The 20,612-nt window shown below is 41.0% G+C and overlaps 1 long non-coding RNA gene across 1 annotated transcript in view; it reads right to left on the reverse strand.

The window, feature by feature from the left end:
- Window positions 1-12,803: 12,803 nt before the first annotated feature.
- Window positions 12,804-20,612, reverse strand: part of LOC137232305 (uncharacterized) — a 106,571-nt gene continuing 98,762 nt past the window's right edge. The window contains exon 3 of the long non-coding RNA XR_010946958.1: window positions 12,804-13,103. This is a non-coding gene — a long non-coding RNA (uncharacterized lncRNA). The remainder of the gene's footprint in view (window positions 13,104-20,612) is intronic.

A 20,612-nucleotide genomic window follows, 5' to 3' on the forward strand; every position in this document is an offset into this window, starting at 1 on the left:
TTGAGGAACACTCTCCAAAGAAAGGGAAGCAGTATGGGGAAGGGGGAGGAACTAAAAAAAAAAATGTGGTCTCTGCTGAGTCAGCTCCAGCCTGATCCCATGGGGAGCTTTGGAGCAGAGGCTGTACCAAACATTTTTGAAGAGCTGGAAACTAATTCCTGTAAGTTGTTGTCATTGTTCTTTTTTGCAATAAGATACAGCACTTGATACACTGTAGAAAGTATGACTATCGATAGGATCTGACAGAATCCACATTACACTGTGAGGCGCCAATACATCTGTTATCAAAATTTCCCCTTTGGTTCACCCACAGAACATTTTCATTGCAGCCTCTGAATCAAGAAATGAAGCTTCACTCAATTTCACAGACAATCAAGGGGAAAAAATGATGGGTCAATATCCACAAAGCAATCAATGTGATAAACCACATGAACAAAATGAAGGATAAATATCACATGATCATCTTGATAGATGCAGAAAAAGCTTTTGACAAAATTCAACATCCATGCGTAATAAAAACTTTCAGAAAAGTTGGTATATAGGGAACATTTCAACATAATAAAGGCCATTTATGACAAACCCACAGCTAACATCATACTCAATGGTGACAAAATGAATGCTTTTCCTCTAAAATCGGGAACAAGACAAGGATGCCCACTCTCACCATTTATATTTAACATAGTATTAGAAGTCCTAGCCACAGCAATCAGACGAGAAAAAAAAAAATAAAGGCATCCAAATTGGAAGGGAAGAAATAAAACTGACACTATTTGCAGGTGACATGATACTGTATATAGAAAACCCTAAAATCTCCACTCTCAGGTACACACCCAAAAGAAATGAAAACCTATGTCCACACAAAATTTTGTACACAAGTAGCAGCACTACTAATAATAGTTGAAAAGTGGAAACAACCCAAATGTCCATCAACTAATGAGTGACTAAAAAATATGTGATATATCCATACAGTGGTATGTTATTCAGTATTAAAAAGGAATGAAGTATTGATAAATGCCAGAAAATGGATGAACTTTGAAAATATTATGCTAAGTGAAAGAAGGAAATCACAAAAGGCCACATATTGTATGTTTCAATTTATCTGAAATGTCTACAAGAGACAAATCAATAGAGACAGAAAGTGGATTAGTGGTTGCCTAGGGTGCATGAGTTCGTTGGGGGTTGGGGGTGGAGAAATGACTGCTAATGAGTAAGGGTTTTCTTTCACGGTGATGATAATGTTCCAAAATTAGATTGTGATAATGGATGCACAATGCTATGAATATACCAAAAAGCACTGAATTGTACACAAACAGGGCAATTTTATGGTATACGAATTATATCTCTAAAAAGCTGTTTAAAATAAAACTAGCACTATCTCCATAAAAGGCCCAAGAGTTAATCCACAAATTAAAGACAAACCGTTAACACTCACAATTACAATGCCCATACATTGCACAAAGTCCCATCACTTGGAGGGATGCAACAATAAATTTCCCATCACTATGAACAGCAAATCATGGCTGCCAACGTGAGCATTTAGGAGGGAAAATACCGACAGCAAATACGGAAATATACATCAGTTTGACACTAATTAGTGTTGGTTTCAGTCCCTATTTTGTGGGTTGCCATATAGGTTTTGTATTTTTTCCTCCAACCTTTACATCCATTGCCAAAATCAGGACATTGCATGTCTTAGGGAGGGGTTTCCTGCTAAACCAGAAGAGTCTCAAGCAAACCAGGATGGTTCATTATTCATGGACAAGAGAGAAGGAAAAGGTCTTTCCTTCCCTGTGTCATGCTCCATGTGAGGGCAACAGACTGGACTATTTGAACCCCAGTGTCCTGCAGAATTTTTACTCCTAATGTATTTCATCTTCTTTGTCGATCTTACGAATGGGACATTTTCTTTTATATTCCATCTATTGTTTGTATATAGAAAGACTGCTGACTTTATATATTAATTTTCTAACTACCTTACTGAATTTTCTTATTGTCTCCTAGGTTTTCAGTTATTTTTTTCTGGGTTATTCAAGGTTTATAATCATGGCATCAGGAAATAATTATAATGTTGCTTCCCCCCACCCATCCATTATTTTAATCCCTTACTTATAAACCACTTTATCTGTAAAGGCTAAAACTTCCAGAAAACCCCAACAGTCAATTCAGAAGGCACATCTTGTCACTTGCTTTAATGACAATACTGCTATTAAGTATTTCGCTATCAAACTGACTTTTGGGCAGAGACAACTTTAGCATTTCAAGGAGTATCTATATATTTCTATTTTATCTCAAGATTTTATGAAGAATGGATATTGAATTTTTTTCAAATGACTTTTTTGAATCCTTGATATGAACATACAGTTTTTCTCCTTTGATTGGGGTGAATTGTATTGATGATTTCATAATATTGAATCATCCCTGGCTTTACTGAAACTGGATCTCACTGAGCCATGGTTCATAATTTTGCTAATACAATGCTCAGTTCTAGTTACTAATTTTTATTACAATTTTTACATCAATATTCATGAATGAGCTTGGAGGTCTTCTCTGTGTTCTGTCTGATTTGAATGCCGGTGTTATTTTTGGCTTCCTATCTTTCGTTGTTGGGCTTGGAGACAGTTTTCAGTGTCGGATTTCTCTGTTCCTTGAATGTTTGAAATTATTTACCTGAGAAACCATCTGGGCCTGGTGATTAGGGGATGATGCATTTTCACTTTCTTCTCTGATTATTGGCCTGTTTAGAATTCTTATCTCTTCTAGAGTAAATTTTGGTGATTTCTATATTTTCTAAACAATTAATCACTTCATCCACGTTTCAATCTAATTTGCACCTAGGTTTGCCAATCATTCCTTGAAACTTCTTTTAATATCTTCTGTACCTCTTGTTAATTCTCCTTTCTAATTTTTTATTTATTTCTAATATAAGTGGTTTTGTCAAAGAAATGGCAATCAGATTTTTAATTTATTGATTCTTCTTTTTCTGCTTTGTAATTTATTAATTCTTGCTCTCAATTTATTACCCCTGATGGTTTTTCCTAACCTCCTGAATGCAGTTTTAAAAATTTTTCCTCCAACTTGTAGTTTCTAATACATATATTTATGGCTTTATTTCCCTGTGAAACCAGCTTTGGCCATTTTCCATTAATTTTGAAACTCTATATTTTATTATTGCTAATTTCTAACATCTGCAATTTCAACTTCAATTTTCTCACTGACCCAAAAGTGGTCTAAGAGGAAAATTAAGGGTTTCCCTCCTTGTTATTGCATTATCAAATAAATGTAATTACACTAATAAATATGATATTGCTTATTGGTTTATAAAAAATATTATTCATCATGCTAAATTAGTCAAGACCCTGGCAGGAAGCAGAGGGCACACTGAAAAGAATTTAACTAAACAGAATTGAATGAGGATACTAAGTATAGACGCATAGGCTGGGTTGAGGGAACTGAAAAAAGATAGTGAAGTGCTCAGGACCTAGCAACAATGAGAATCCATTACCACCCCTAGGCCTGAAGAGACAAGGGCAGGGAAAAATATTACTGCAGCCACAGAGGAACACCACCACTGCTGAGACTCCAGGGGGTGGAGTGGAATGCAAAGAATAATTATCCAACCCCTCGTTCTCTTCCAGGTTTCTGCCCACATCCAACAACCAAACACAGAGGACCCAGTAGATACAGTCTGCGGAAGTCAGCCTCAGAACGACACAGAACAGGGTAGAAAAGGGAGGAGAAAAAAAGTTTGGGAACAAAAACTGGGAATAGCCCAGTAGTAAATATCATTTTCCTCTTATTCAAACATCAGAAATAGATATAAATTCCGTTAATGCTCTGTGGTCCGGTGATGAATTCTATTTATTGTTTATATAATTTCAAAGCATCCTTGCATTCCTAGATCCCCTGACATATTCTCTTCATTATACTTTTCAGTTGCTGTAACCTTTTATTAAGAATTTTACATCTACGCTCATAAATGAGACTGGTCTATAATTTTCCTTTTTGAATGGCAATCAGTGTTATGCTTGTCTTGTGAAATGAATCAGAGGAACTTTTCACATTTTTAAGTTCTGCAATAATTTATATAACAAAAGAATTGTGCATTTCTTAAAAGTTAAAAAAATTATTCAATCATGCTCCTGCTAGGAACTGGTGGTCTTCTTTCGGTAATTCTTGGATAATTTTTAGAGTTTTCCATAATTATTAGTTTGTATAGATTTTCTACTTTTTTTTTTTTTTTTTTGCAGTACGCGGGCCTCTCACTGCTGTGGCCTCTCCCATTGCAGAGCACAGGCTCCGGACGCGCAGGCTCAGCAGCCATGGCTCATGGGCCCAGCTGCTCCGCAGCATGTGGGATCTTTCCAGACTGGGGCACGAACCCATGTCCCCTGCATCGGCAGGCGAACTCTCAACCACTGCGCCACCAGGGAAGCCCTAGATTTTCTACTTTTTGAGTCAATTTTGGTCATTTATAATTTTCTTAAAAATGGCCCCTTTCCTGGAGATTAATTTTCTCCAATAAGTCCATTTTCCCCAAACTTGGGGTAAAATGGTCCTGGTAAAGGGCTTCTGCATCTCCCGGGCCAGCCCAAAGGGTTGTCATGGCTGCAGCATGGAGAGATCCTCAAAGGTAGGTTAAAACAGTTAAAACTAATAAGAGGGGTTTTATCTTGAGACAGGATTGTTCAGGCTTCCCCACAGCTGTTGACAAAGGCTGTGCCCCATGGAGCTGACCACAGGAGAATAAGCTTAAGGTGACCTTCCATCCAGAGTGATTCACCATGCAGTTGGGTAAACTCAGCACCTGTCTACCCTGGAAACTGACCTCTCAGAACCACGGCTGTGATTTAGCCTCCTGCTTAGCAAACGTGACAAGGAAGTGGGTGTGAGGAAAAAGATGGGGAAGCAGGGAGCCCAGCTCTAATGACGATGTGACTCCCTGGCTCGGCCACTTTGGATGTGTCATTGTGACTAATCTCACTGGGCTTCAGTTGTCTGATCACTGAAATGAGAAGCTCTGAGGACTTCGCAGATTTATGATTCTATTAACAGATTCCCCCCAGGAGTAAGTTTAACACAAACAGTTTCATGCCTCACCTCCAGTTCTCTCCCTAATAAGAAATGGATCCTCCTGTCTAAGTAACAGTGTCTGAGATCTGCTGCGGGCGGGGGGGGGGACCAAAAGTCCCTGCTGTTTCCCATATATCTCCCCTCCAGCCTAACCTGCCTTGGACTTAAAAGTTTTCGCATGCTGGGTTTAAGGCATCAACAGCCCGAGCGAGAACACTGTCCTAGAGAAACAACCTTTGGAGTATCTGACAACTTCAGAGGCACTAATGCATCCAGTTGGTAAGGTCCTGGGGCAGCAGAACGAGCTGATGGGGATGGAGAGGTCTAGTGCATGGGATGCGGCTGGGGAAGGCCAGCCTGGAATGACAACCACAACTGCAGGGGATGGATGGGGAGAGGTACAACTGGCAGGCAGGGGACAACATGGTGGCTTTTGGGCCGCTAAAGGTGGAAGTGGACTGAAACACACATTAGCCTGTGGGAGTCTGAGGAATGATGAGCTTCAAGGACTCTGGCAATGTAGTATCTTTGGAAGCCAACCAAACTGGGTTTCCACCCCAGTTCTGCCACTCACTACTGGGCTACTAAACCTCTGTGAGCCTCTTTCCTCAACTGCAAAATGGGAATAATGATGACTGTCTTTAGGGCTGATAGGAGAGTTAGGTGAGATAATGTATAAAAAGTACTTAACCATGGTGACTGGTACAAGTGAGAATTCAATCCATATATCTATTATTATAATAATTCCCAGTTTTACCACCATCCTTCTCCGGAAGCCAATTTTAATTAATGTAACTAATTACAAACATTTTTGTGTTCCTGCCAAGCACCGTGCTGTTCACTGTTTGGGTTTGAAGGAAGAATGTGGCATATTCCCTACCCTCCAATAGCTTCCAATCCAGTGGAGTAGATTTGTACACAACCAAGTAAAACACACAGCAAAACAAGCACAAGAAACAAATAGAGATGCCCCAGCATACTGTGGGATACCTAGGAAGAAGCCATGGACTCTCAGGGTGGGAGTGGAGAATGTGTCGGGGAAGAATCCTTGCAGGTGAATTAGGCCTTAGAATCTGAGAGGGTCCTCTAGTCCAACACCCTCACTTTGCAGTTAAGGGCCCAGGAAGAGTAAAACAATCCAGGCTTAACAATCACTCAGATAGTGAACCCAGACTATGTGCCATTGTCAAGACTGACTTTTCAAACCTCACAATAACCCTATGAGATGGAAATTCTTGCCATCACCATTTTACAGAAGAAGAAACTGAGGCACGGTGAGGTGAAAAGACTTGTCCAAGGTCACACAGCTTGCAGGTAGGAGAGCATGGATTTGACCCATGTTGTCCTGTCCACCACAGCTGCCTCTCTTAACAGCAGAGCTAGAGCTTAAGCACACGACTCATGACTTAAAACCCCAGGTTCCCCTGTTTTCTCACACAGCTGCTTCCCAGAGGAAGAGAAATGTTTCAGAAGGTGAGGAATTCTGGGTGATCTTTCCAGGCTGAGGACAGAGCAGGAGCAATAGCATGCAGATCTGAAGTACTGTGTTGTCGGAAGAGTGTGCAGATTCTCATAGCTGAAGGGCAGAATGAAATTAATCAATAAAAGACAGCAGCTGAGGTCCCTGCACCATTACAAACCTCAAATATCAGGAAAAGAAGAAGCCAGGAACAGCAACATTCGATAAACTTTAGACATAAGTGGAGGAAAAGAGCTGTCATTTGGGCATCAGACTCCCCAGTCAGCACAGAGACGATAGGGATTTAAAGCAAACCTCCATATATCTGGAGAAAATCATAATTCGAAAAGATACAGGCACCCCAATGTTCACTGCAGCACTATTCACAATAGCCAAGACATTTAGGAAGCAACCTAAATGTCCATTGACAGAAGAGTGGATAAATAAGAAGTGGTCATGTATACAATGGAATATGACTCAGCCACAAAAAAGAACGAAAAAATGCCATTTGCAGCAACATGAATGGACCTAGAGATGATCATACTAAGTGAAGTAAGTCAGAAAGAGAAAGAAAAATATCTATGATACCACTGATATGTGGAATCTCATTTTAAAAAAATGATACAAATGAACTTATTTGCAAAACAAAAACAGACTTATATCAAAAACAAACTTATGGTTACCAAAGGGGGAACATGGCGGGGTGGATAAATCAGGAGCTTGGGATTAATATATGCACACTACTGTATGTAAGAGAGATAACCAACAAGGACCTACTGTAGAGCACAGGGAACTCTACTCAATATTCTGTGATAACCTATATGAGAAAGGAATCTGAAAAAGAATGAATATATGTATATGTATAACTGAATCACTTTGCTATACACCTGAAACTAACACAACCTTGTAAATCAACTATACTCCCATAAAATTTTTTTTTAAATAAAGCAAATCTCAACTCTAAACCCACTCCTCATCTTGGGTTCTCTAGCTCTGCAAATATTGATACTTCCACCATCCATTCTCTTGCTAGTCAGAAGACCAGGAGGCATCGTAAACTCATCCTTCTCCCTCGTTCCTCTGTCAAGTCTATTTTTTAAATAGTTAAAATATTTTTAATTTTGAAATTGTCTCCTGTGTTAATCTAGGTTCTCCAAGAAGCAGATGCCAAGTGTGTGTAAACATGCAAGGATTATGATTAAGGGAAATGCCTATGAGAGAAAACATGGAGGAAGCCAGGAAGGCGGGAAGAGTCATCAAACCACGATGCAGTGTGACCCCAGGTGAGAGAGAGGGAAGGAAGGTTGGGTGGAGGTGTCCTATACTGCTGTGTAGTGTAAGGAAGTCTCCACAAAGCCATTGGGGAGTTCTGGAGCCAAAACCAGCCATGAGAGGAGTCCACGGTCTCCTGGGAATATACCTGCATTTGTATTACTGCCACCCTCAATGATTGGCGGAGAGCGGTCCATGGGAAACATGGCTTCAAAACAAGCATGATGTTGGATTGCAGAGCACGACAGCAGGGTGCTTGATCAATTATGTTCCCTGTCACTGGAGATCTGTGAGACTGGGCTCATAGGTACCACCATGTGAGGATAGACTCCTGGCTCCTCACCAATCCTACCATCACCAGCCCAGTTTAGACCCTTCCATTCTCTGGAGGATTGCAGCAGACCCCCCAACTGGTCTTCCTGCTGCTAATCTTTATCCCCCTAAACCTTTTTCCACACAACAGTCAGAAAGACCTTTCTAAAACACATACCTAACATGTAAATCTTCTAATTAGAGCCTTCGATAACGATTTTACCAATTCCTTTGAAATCTATAAATGGAGTTCTTGCTTTGAATAAGAGATTGATTGAACAATTAATCAAAAAAGATGTCCTTGAACTAGTTAACACGTGCATTATTCCAGCACTCAGACCTCTGGGTGAGGTAAGACTCTCTGGAGACTGAAAATACAATTTAACCAAGATACTTAAAGCATTATCTCCACTGAAAGTCAATAAATGTCTTGTTGATCTTGTTGGGGAATTAAAACTTTTGTAAAATGTGACTTTGCTAAGCTTATTAACAGCTGATTATTAATGATATTACAGCAAAAACACAATTAAACTCAAGCAACTACACTTGGAGTTCTTCATTTGGAATTTTGTTGACCTTGGGATTTTCCAGTACTTTACGGACACCCTGCCATCTAGGACTCAGGGGTGGTACCACCTTTTGGAAATGATATTAACTGATCCTACCTAATCATGAGGTAAACAAATCATTAGCCATGGAAAGACTGGAGGAAGTGCTTGCCACAAGACATGAGAATCACAGTGTAGCTCCCTAGGAACACAATGTAAACATCTGCTTTCATGTCAGTAATTTAAAAGTCTGTAACTCCTGGGACAACTGGACCATTACACGTAGCCCTGATCACTAGCTTTTATCTAAGGATGAGACCATAATTTTTATGTTCACTCCCACGTATGCAATGCTGAAATCCCTTGACACAGCAATATACAAGGAGAAATACCTATTAGGAAACTCAGAATACCACTGAACATTGTCATGGTGATCAGTTAATTGTGTGAAACCTGAAATTGGTTCATAATGTAAACTGAATATTACTTCTAATACAAAGGAATTTGAATCACCCTTTAGTTTCGGGACCAGTTCATATCTGCCTGAGAAGCAGCATGGTTTCTCCAAAAGACATTCATCATATTAGTTTAGCTATTACACAAGTGGTCCTCCAGGAATTATCTACATGAAAGTTTGAAAAACTCCTAGGCTTGATGGCTAGTTATTAATCCCAATAATGCCAACATGTACCAAAAAATCATACACCAGCACACTATGACACTGGCTTCTAATATCTTCCGTGATCAAGTAACTCATAACGATCATTTCAGGTAAATGGCTTCTTGATTGTGGTAGATTCTTTTTCCAAATGCCTCCAAGCTACTAAAGATTGAGGGTCAGAGGACAAAGATTCTAAATCCCTCAATCTTTGGCCACCAGCCCGCACCTTTGGCAGGTTCCTAGGAAAGAGACAAGAAAGAGGCTAGGGTGAGGGAAATGCAAGGTTGCTCTTGCTTTGGCCCCAGAACTACACAGGAAGAGTCCAGGCTTGGTAGCTGAGTTGGACCACAGAAGGGTGACAATGTCTTTGTGTCTCTGGCCAATAACTACACTAAAAACAGTCTGTGATGGTCTTATGTGTCAACTTGGCTGGGCCATGGTGCCCAGATAGTTGGTCAAATGTTATTCTGCAAGTTTCTATGAGGGTGTTTTTGGATGAGATTAACATTTTTATTGGTTGACTGAGTAAAGCAGATTCCCCTCCATAATGTGGTGGGCCTCATCCAATCAGTTGAAGGTCTGAATAGAACAAAAGACTGACCTCCCCTGAGCAAGAAGAAATTCTGTACACACACACATGCGTGCACGCATGTGCAAAAATCAGAATGCCACTGAACATTCTTATATATATAAATATAACAATCATATATAGATACAGATACAGATATAGATATAGATCCTGTTGGTTCTGTTTCTCTGGAGAACCCTGACTAATACACAGGCCAGGAGGGCTTCTTGAACTTTCTCTCAGCCCACAGCTGTGAAGAAGAAATGAAAGGTAAACCTCCCCGCCCCCCGCCCCGCCAAAAAAAAACCTGACCCACAGAGGGGGTGTTTGTCTCTCACTAGGGCTGATAGCTGATCTGCCTAAGCTCACACACTGAGGCTCTCCCAGGGCAGAGGGAGCCTCCGAAGTAGGCATTTGACAGTGAAGTGTTTCCACCCCAGCGTGCTGGAGCCTATTTTACACTAGGCCCACATCACCTGGATGCTCAGAGTCACCAAGATGCCCTGTGCTGGATATTTTCCACTTGACCCTTTCTATCCAATCTGCCTGTCCATACCAACCCAGGAAGTTGATCTTGTGAGCCACATCGACAGGCTCTCTTACCTCCAGGCCTCCAGTTGGATTCAGCCACTCCCCCAAAGGTCATTTCTCCCATCTGCATCCCTCCCCAGGGGGCCTCTCTGTCTCGGGGTTCTGAAACCTCTCCCTCTCCTCAATCCTTTAGAAGCACTCATTGAACCCTGCTGTTTCAAACTCCTATCAGTCTATGTGCTCTGCTGAGACTGTCCACACCTCTGTAAATAATCTCTTTTTGAAACTCTCTTCAAATTACCCAATTTAAACGTGTGATCTCTTTTCTGACAAGACCCTGACTGATCTACCACCTCCATTAGGGTTGAAAGATTTAACAAAATAAAAATACAGGATGCCCAGGTGAAGTTGAATTTCAGATAAATAAAATTTTTTTAGTATAAGCAGGTGCCAATATTCATTGTTTACCTGAAAAATTAAAATTTAACTGGGCATCCTGTATTTTAACATTTTAACTGGCACCTCTAGCCCTCACCATCAACTAGGAAAATATCTTGGGGCTTTTGGTGAACTTCAGCTGATCCCTGAAATAAACAAGGTTAATGACAGACTCAGAATCTTAATACTCATGATGCACATATGGTCCTAATTTTCAGGACTGTTCTCTCTCTCTCTCTCTCTCTCTTTTTTTTTTTTTTTTTTTTTTTTTGCTGCACAGCATGTGGGATCTTAGTTCCCCGACCAGGGATCAAACCCACACCCCTTGCAATAGAAGTGTGGAGTCTTAACTACCGGACTACCAGGGACATCCTGCAGGACTGTTCTCTGAATTGTATACGTGTGTGTGTGTGTAAATGTGTGCATATACACTGAGAGAGAAAAAGGAAGAATGTGAGGAAAGGTGAGAGCAAGAGAAATTAATGGGATATAAGCCTGGAAAGGAAGGATGGGGCTGGTTATTCAAGAACTTAAATCCAGTGATGACAACTTGGGCCAATCCACTCTCTATGACTTTATCAAACTGTTGGATACACAATAAGAGTTCTGGCCCTCCTCTGCATTATCCAGATTTTCTTACATATCTTTTATGATTGACTCTGATGAATTTGGCTCTCCAAGTTTGCTTTGTCTTTTAAAAAAATCTCCTGAGGGCTTCCCTGGTGGCGCAGTGGTTGAGAGTCCGCCTGCCGATGCAGGGGACACGGGTTCATGCCCCGGTCTGGGAAGATCCCACATGCCGCAGAGCGGCTAGGCCCGTGAGCCATGGCCGCTGAGCCTGCACGTCCGGAGCCTGTGCTCCGCAATGGGAGAGGCCACAACAGTGAGAGGCCCGCGTACCACAAAAAAATAAATAAATAAAATAAAATAAAATCTCCTGAGATTTATATCAAAGGATAAAATTGGACTCTAGGAATCCTGCTAGTCCTACTACCTTTAGGCAACCTTTGGATCTTATTTCATGTTCAATTTGTAGGACAGATTCTTGATCATAAGGTGAGATAAAAAGATTCAATTTAATTCCCCTTTTCTTATATTTTTCTTACAAAGACAGAAAGAAAGAAAGAATAAGAAGGTGAATATAAGGAGCTGTGATAGCTCAAATTAAGTGTGCTGGAAAAAAATGGAAAAGTTGTAGCTCTAGTAATCTATAGGGAAAAAAACAGAAACATGATGTAATCACCAAATAAGTTATTATTTTTCTCAGCCTCCAGCTATTATAATTTCACTGGATATCTTATAAGCTCTTACTGTTCTGGGAGATACTCCAAGACTTGCTCCAGTATTTCACAAAGAAAAATTTGCCACCAGTCTAGAAAGTGTTTGATGAAGTATTATTGCAAGTGCCTTTTCAGCAGCATGGTGGGGTGAAGCAGGAAGAGGAGGGGCTTCTTTCTTAAGACGGATGAAATTGAGATCGTTGTTTGAAGGACGAGAAGTGAATACAGAGCTCCTCTGAGAAGATATACACACTGTAATGACTCAAGGAGCTGAAATTTTTGAGATGAGTATCAGAGCAAAAAAGTAATAGTGAACATGAAGGAGAGAAAGAGGAAAAAGAGGAGGAGGAAGAGGAAAAGGAGATGGGCTAAAAGGAAAACAATAAAGGAACAATTGAGGTTTTTTCTAACTCAATTGTTAAAGTACAAATTTTTATCAGTGGATAATAAATTAAAACCTTCCTTAACACCAGAAAACCTTTCTGCTCTATATGAATTTACCCTGTAGAGCAGTGGTTCCATTATTCCTTAAGAGTCTTAATAAATTCACCATATTGGATCCCCCTTGTTGGAATGAAAGATCCCAAAGTCATGAAAGAAACAGATATAAAAAGGTGGGACCCACAGAATTTCTAAGATGCAAGTATTAATCAGCAAAATGTCACTTAGGCAGGTATCCCTAGAAGCGGACCCTGAAACAGAAATTCAAAGGCACACAATTTATTGAAGGAAAGTCTTGGGAGAAGGGGAATGGAGGGAGCAGGATGGGGCAAGGAAGAAGCTAAGCTTGGGTGTCGTCCCCACTGGAGACAAGCCTCAGCCTGATCCCCTGGGTTGTTCTGGAGGATGAAGTGCAGCATAACTTTGGTCCCACTTTAAAGCCAGCAGCTGGCCTTTTGTGCCCCCATATCAGTCAGTCATGGGCTGCCTCTCGAGGTGGAATGTGTAACCTCAGGGCAATCCTCTGGAGAAGGAAACAAATTATGAGCCATTAGCAGCCAACACTCACAGCAGGCAGAAGCTGGGCACACCAGCAGGTAAGGGGCATCTGGTGGGAGCCTAACGCCAACTGTGGGCAGGATTTGAGTGTTCTCCCCTGGAAGTTCCCCAGCCCCAAGCAAAATCAGAGGATAGAGACAGGGACCACCCAACTCCATATGCCAGAAGCATTCAGATATCCAACCCTGCCAGGACACTAAGTGACACCTGTTTTAGCCCTAGTCTTTGCCTTTCCCTCCCTTCCTAGGGTCACAGTTGACACAGTCCTGGCCCCTGATCCTTCTGCATTCCTGTAACCCCCCGGCCCTCTCCACCATCTCAATCTTGGCTTAGGGCCTCTTGGCTACCCGTCCACCCTGAGGCGGGCACTCTGTCTCGCTGAGTCCTCATCCCTGCTGGGATTTGGTCTGAGAGACCATAGGAGCCTTTAGGCTTAGGAAAGACATACAACACTGGAGCCTGAAGGACCTTCAGAGACTCATGCAGTCCACATGCAGGCCACAGGGTCTGTGGTGGGGAAGGACCTTGCCACGTGACTGGTCTAGTCTCTTACCACGGAGCCCAAAAGTTTTACAAGCACCAACCGGCTCAGATGTCCACTCCCAGTCCAGGTACCTTTGGTTAGAGTCTTAAGGTACATAGGGCAGTCTCTCCTAGGCAAGGACTGTGGGTAGAGCAGGCAATGAACATACATTCATCTGACCCAAAGACAGCCTATCCACTGGCTGGTCAAGAACCAATCAGATTTTCTTCCTCAAGGATGCAAAATGAGATGCACAGAGATTATGGTTAGCAAGGATCAGTACCCCCACCGCCTAAAAAACGATCACGGTGTAGAGAGAAGCCAGTGGAGGTCATGTAGGATTTCAACAATATCTACAAGTCAGGTACTTTCATAGGTTAAGAGATCTTCACACAAGGACACTGACAATTATGGAGGCAAATGTGAAAATTCATGCAAGTTTCTGTTGCTTTTTCTTGTCTACACTGCAGAAAACACAGTCCTTGCCACCCCCCTACCAAGACTGGCATTTTGGTAAGGTTTTATTTTTTTTATTTTTTTTTGCCACACCATGCAGCTTGCGGGATCTTAGTTCCCGCACCAGGTATCGAACCTGGGCCCACGGCAGTGGAAGCACGAAGTCCTAACCACTAGACTGCCAGGGAAGTCCCTTGGTAAGGTATTTTAAATTCTGCTACTTCCAAATGACAATTAACCAGTTTCTCAGTTTCAGAAATCTAGCCTGCTGTGAACTGAGTTAGGAATGGCAGAATTTGTCTAAGGAGCTTGATAGTTTTATGCATTTTGCCATGGAGATTATAGCCACTGCAGCGTGGGGACAGGGGCTGGCTTGGGGGAAAATGAGTGCTCATTGAGCATACTGTTCAGGCAACTGCCCATTATCCAGGGGGTGGATGATCCAGTTTGGGGCTTTTTCATGCTTCTGGCTTCTCCTCCCTGCTACTGTCTGCCCTTTGGCCACATTACAGATCAAATTAGAATGTCTTTGAGAAGATAGAAGGGGAAGGGACAGGTAGAATTCAAATAGGTCAGTCTTGCAGCTTGTTCGCGGTTCTAATGCATAAGATCAAAACCAAAGGCTAACGTGGGGTTTTGGATTAACAGTGGATGATACTGAACCTATAACAGACCTCCCCTCCATTCCTAAAGAAATTGGAGTCTGACGAGGATTCACTGTACTTCACATGGACGTCAGGGCTCAGTACACAGAATCCCAAACACAAGCATTTTAAAAGTTTAGAGCTGGAAGGGGCCTTAGATATGATCCAGCCTTGGAAAACTGAGGCTCTGAGATCTGAAGCGAAGTGTCCAAAGTCACACCATAAGATGATTGCCGGTGGCTAGTGGACAACATGAGAGGAGAACTGAAACCAGTTAACTCAAAAATTACATATCTGTGGCTGGTTGATACGTGACATATTAATTAAATGTGCCCTTTTTTGATGCCCTGTGGCTTCTTATTGGGACTCTCCACCAACCAGGAACTAAAATCAAAAACATCCATTGAGGCACAGATGCCTCCAGCGCTGGGAATAGAACCCCTGACCCTAAAGAGGATGTGGGGGTGATCTGATGGCTGTCCCCTTCCTCCCTCACTGCTCCATGTGCCTCCCTCCTGAAGCCGTGTGCTTGGTCAAAGAGGACAACCTTCCCAGAAGGAAGAGAACCCTTATCCAATCAAGGGTATATGAGCAACAGCGCTCCCCTGCTAGGACCTCCAAACAAGAACACAGCTCTGAGACTGAGACTGGACAGACCCCAAAGGGGTGTCAGGGGGAAAAAACCAGGTTTTCCTTCTGCTTGACTGGAGGAGGGCAGAGTTTAAAGATCAAGAATGAGAAGCCATGTGTTTCACTGCCCACACACACATCGTCATCATCATCATGACCATCATCACCATCACCATCATCCTCAGAGAGAGGAGAAATAGAAGAGGGTTCTTCATGAGGTTTAAGGAGAGCTGAGAGAGAAGAGGAAGGCCTTTTGCTTCTCTTCTGGAGGTTTCCCAAGGTGGCACTCTCACCCAGGTACCTTGCTGGAGCCAGCAGGGTGTAAGGGAGCTGGTACAGAGGAGAGGAGGGAGGCAGGCAGCACGTTCGCCAGCCGTGGTGTGGTGGGGAGGCTCCCATGGTCCCAAATCCCCCCGTGGAAAGAGCCAGCATGCTGCCTTGGAAGCTTCCAGGTGAATGAGGTAATTCACGCAGATACACACCAAAAGGGAGCACAATTTATGTGTTGAGGGTCAAAGGTAGGCATGACTGATTTGGTTCTAAGCGAGTTTTTGGAGACCAGATCACCCACAGGCCACACTCAGAGTATGAATTACATGAGCAACATGCCTCAGCAAGGCTATCAGTATCCTGTCCACCTGTATGGGGGAGCCACCCCACCCTCCACGCAGCACCCAAAGCAGGGCAGAAGGAGGTGGCTGCTACCTACTAACCCCCAGCAGGTCACCACAGATCATCACTCACTGCCTGCTCCTAAAGCCCAGCAGTTTAGTAGAACCAGGAGAGGCACAAAATACCACCGTGTCATTCTGGGACCAAATTGTAAATTGTAGATCCTGAGTTGACCCTAGAAATGAACTGGATGAAGTTTTCTGCTGTCCAGGGGAACTGGAACTTATTCCAGGGAGCGAAAGAAAAGGAACTCCCTTGCTGTACTTGGTGTCTGGAGGGCTGGGTTTTTTTTTTTCCCCACTTTTTTTTTTTTTTGAATTTTATTATTTTTTATACAGCAGGTTCTTATTAGTCATCAGTTTTATACACATCAGTGTATACATGTCAATCCCAATAGCCCAACTCATCACACCACCACCGCCACCTCCCCACCGCTTCCCCTGCTTGGTGTCCATACGTTTGTTCTCTACATCTGTGTCTTAATTTCTGCCCTGCAAACTGGTTCATCTGTACCATTTTTCTAGGTTCCACATATACGCGTTAATATACGATATTTGTTTTTCTCCTTCTGACTTACTTCACTCTGTATGACAGTCTCCAGATCCAGCCACATCGCAACACATGACCCAGCTTCGTTCCTTTTTATGGCTGAGTAATATTCCGTTGTATATAGGTACCAAAATTTCTTTATCCATTCATCTGTCAGTGGACATTTAGGTTGCTTCCACGACCTGGCTATTGTAAATAGAGCTGCAATGAACATTGGGGTGCATGTGTCTTTTTGAATTATGGTTTTCTCTGGGTATATGCTCAGTACTGAGATTGTGGATGATATGGTAATTCCATTTTTAGTTTTTTAAGGAACTTTCATACTGTTCTCCATAGTGGCTGTATCAATTTACATTCCCACGAACAGTGCAGGAGGGTTCCCTTTTCTCCACACCCTCTCCAGCATTTGTTGTTTGTAGATTTTCTGATGATGCCCATTCTAACTGGTGTGAGGTGATACCTCATTGTAGTTTTGATTTGCATTTCTCTAATAATTAGTGATGTTAGCAGCTTTTCATGCGTTTCTTGGCCATCTGTATGTCTTCTTTGGAGAAATGTCGATTTAGGTCTTCTGCCCATTTTTGGATTGGGTTTTTTTTTTTTTTAATTGAGCTGCATCAGCTATTTTTATATACTGGAGATTAATCCCTTGTCCATTGATTCGTTTGCAAATATTTTATCCCATTCTGAGGGTTGTCTTTTCGTTTTGTTTATGGTTTCCTTGCTGTGCAAAAGCTTTTAAGTTTCATTAGGTCCCATTTGTTTAGATTTGTTTTTATTTCCATTACTCTAGGAGGTAGATCAAAAAAGATCTTGCTGTGATTTATATCAAAGAGTGTTCTTCCTATGTTTTCCTCCAAGAGTCTTATAGTGTCCAGTCTTACATTTAGGTCTCTAATCCACTTTGAGTTTATTTTTATGTACAGTATTAGGTAGTGTTCTAATTTCATTCTTTTACATGTAGCTGTCCAGTTTTCCCAGCACCACTTATTGAAGAGACTGTCTTTTCTCCATTGTATATCCTTGCTTCCTTTCTCATAGATTAGCTGACCATAGGTGCATGGGTTTATCTCTGGGCTTTCTATCTTGTTCCATTGATCTATATTTCTGTTTTTGTGCCAGTACCATGTTGTCTTGATTACTGTAGCTTTGTAGTATAGTCTGAAGTCAGGGAGTCTGATTCCTCCAGATCTGCTTTTTCCCCTCAAGATTCCTTTGGCTATTCGGGGTCTTTTGTGTCTCCATAAAAATTTTATGATTTTTTCTTCTAGTTCTAAAAAAAAATGCCATTGGTAATTTGATAGGGATTGCATTGAATCTGTATATTGCTTTGGGTAGTATAGTCATTTTCATAATATTGATTCTTCCAATCCAAGAACATGGTATATCTCTCAATCTGTTGGTATCATCTTTAATTTCTTTCATCAGTGTCTTATAGTTTTCTGCATACAGGTCTTTTGTCTCCCTAGGTAGGTTTATTCCTAGGTATTTTATTCTTTTTGTTGCAATGGTAAGTGGGAGTGCTTCCTTAATTTCTCTTTCATATTTTTCATCATTAGTGTATAGGAATGCAAGAGATTTCTGTGCATTAATTTTGTATCCTGCAACTTTACCAAATTCATTGATTACCTCTAGTAGTTTTCTGACAGCATCTTTACGATTCTCTATGTATAGTATCATGTCATCTGCAAACAATGACAGTTTTACTTCTTCTTTTCCAATTTGTATTGCTTCTATTTCTTTTGCTTCTCTGACTGCCCTGGCTAGGACTTCCAAAACTCTGTTGAATAATAGTGGTGAGAGTGGACATCCTTGTTGTGTTCCTGATCTTAGAGGAAATGCTTTCAGTTTTTCACCAACCACTGAGAATGATGTTTGCTGTGGGTTTGTCATATATGGTTTATTATGTTGAGGTAGGTTCCCTCTATGCTTACTTTCTGGAGAGTTTTTATCATAAATGGGTGTTGAATTTTGTCAAAAGCTTTTTCTGCAGCTATTGAGATGATCATAATGGTTTTTCTTCTTCAATTTGTTAATATGGTGTATCACATTGATTGATTTGTGTATATTGAAGAATCCTTGCATCCCTGGGATAAATCCCACTTGATCATGGTGTATGATCCTTTTAATGTGTTGTTGGATTCTGTTTGCTAGTATTTTGTTGAGGATTTTTGCATCTATATTCATCAGTGATACTGGTCTGTAATTTTCTTTTTTCGTAGTATCTTTACCTGGTTTTGGTATCAGGATGATGGTGGCTTCATAGAATGAGCTGGGGAGTATTCTTTCCTCTGCAATTTTTTGGAAGAGTTTGAGAAGGATGGATGTTAGCTCTTCTCTAAATGTTTGATAAAATTCACCTGTAAAGCCATCTTGTCCTGGACTTTTGTTTGTCGGAAGATATTTTATCACATTTTCAATTTCAGTGCTTGTGATTGGTCTGTTCATATTTTCTATTTCTTCCTGGTTCGGTCTTGAAAGGTTATATCTTTCTAAGAATTTGTCCATTTCTTCCAGGTTGTCCACTTTATTGGCATGGAGTTGCTTGTAGTAGTCTCTTAGGATGCTTTGTATTTCTGCGGTGTCTGTTGTAACTTCTCCTTTTTCATTTCTAATTTTATTGATATGAGTCCTCTCCCTCTTTTTCTTAATGAGTCTGGCTAATGGTTTATCAATTTTGTTTATCTTCTCAAAGAATCAGCTTTTACTTTTATTCATCTTTGCTATTGTTTATTTTGTTTCTATTTCATTTATTTCTGCTTTGATCTTTATGATTTCTTTCTTTCTGCTAACTTTGGGTTTTGTTTGTTCTTCTTTCTCTAGTTCCTTTAGGGGTAAGGTTAGATTGTTTATTTGAGGTTTTTCTTGTTTCTTGAGGTAGGCTTGGATAGCTATAAAGTTCCCGCTTAGAACTGCTTTTGCTGCATCGCATAGGTTTTGGATCGTCGTGTTTTCATTGTCATTTGTCTCTAGGGTTTTTTTTTTATTTCTTCTTTGATTTCTTCAGTGATCTCTTGGCTATTTAGTAACGTACTGTTTAGCCTCCATGTGTTTGTGTTTTTTACGTTTTTTTCCCTGTAATTCATTTCTAATCTCATAGCATTGTGGTCAGAAAAGATGCTTGATATGATTTCAATTTGCTTAAATTTACTGAGGCTTGATTTGTGACCCAAGATGTGATCTATCCTGGAGAATGTTCTGTGTGCACTTGAGAAGAAAGTGTAATCTGCTGTTTCTGGATGGAATGTCCTATAAATATCAATTAAATCTACCTGGTCTATTGTGTCATTTAAAGCTTCTGTTTCCTTATTTATTTTCACTTTGGATGATATGTCCATTGGTGTAAGTGAGGTGTTAAAGTCCCCCACTGTTACTGTGTTACTGTTGATGGCCTCTTTTATAGCTGTTAGCAGTTGCCTTATGTATTGAGGTGCTCCTATGTTGGGTGCATATATATTTATAATGGTTATATCTTCTTGGATTGATCCCTTGATCATTATGTAGTGTCCTTCCTTGTCTCTTGTAACATTCTTTACTTTAAAGTCTATTTTATCTGACACGAGTATTGTTACTCCAGCTTTCTTTTGATTTCCATTTGCATGGAATATCTTTTTCCATCCCCTCACTTTCAGTCTGTATGTGTCTCTAGGTCTGAAATGGGTCTCCTGTAGACAGAATATATATGGGTCTTGTTTTTGTATCCATTCAGCAAGCCTGTGTCTTTTGGTCAGAGCATTTAATCCATTCACGTTTAAGGTAATTATCAATACGTATGCTCCTATGACCATTTTCTTAATTGTTTTGAGTTTGTTTTTGTAGGTCCTTTTCTTCTCTTGCATTTCCTGCTTAAAGAAGTTCCTTTAGCATTTGCTGTAGAGCTGGTTTGGTGGTGCTGAATTCTCTTAGCTTTTGCTTGTCTGTAAAGCTTTTGATTTCTCCATCGAATCTGAATGAGATCCTTGCCAGGTAGAGTAATCTTGGTTGTAGGTTCTTCCCTTTC

This window comes from Pseudorca crassidens, chromosome 10 (assembly GCF_039906515.1).
Source record: "Pseudorca crassidens isolate mPseCra1 chromosome 10, mPseCra1.hap1, whole genome shotgun sequence".
Taxonomy (NCBI): domain Eukaryota; kingdom Metazoa; phylum Chordata; class Mammalia; order Artiodactyla; family Delphinidae; genus Pseudorca; species Pseudorca crassidens.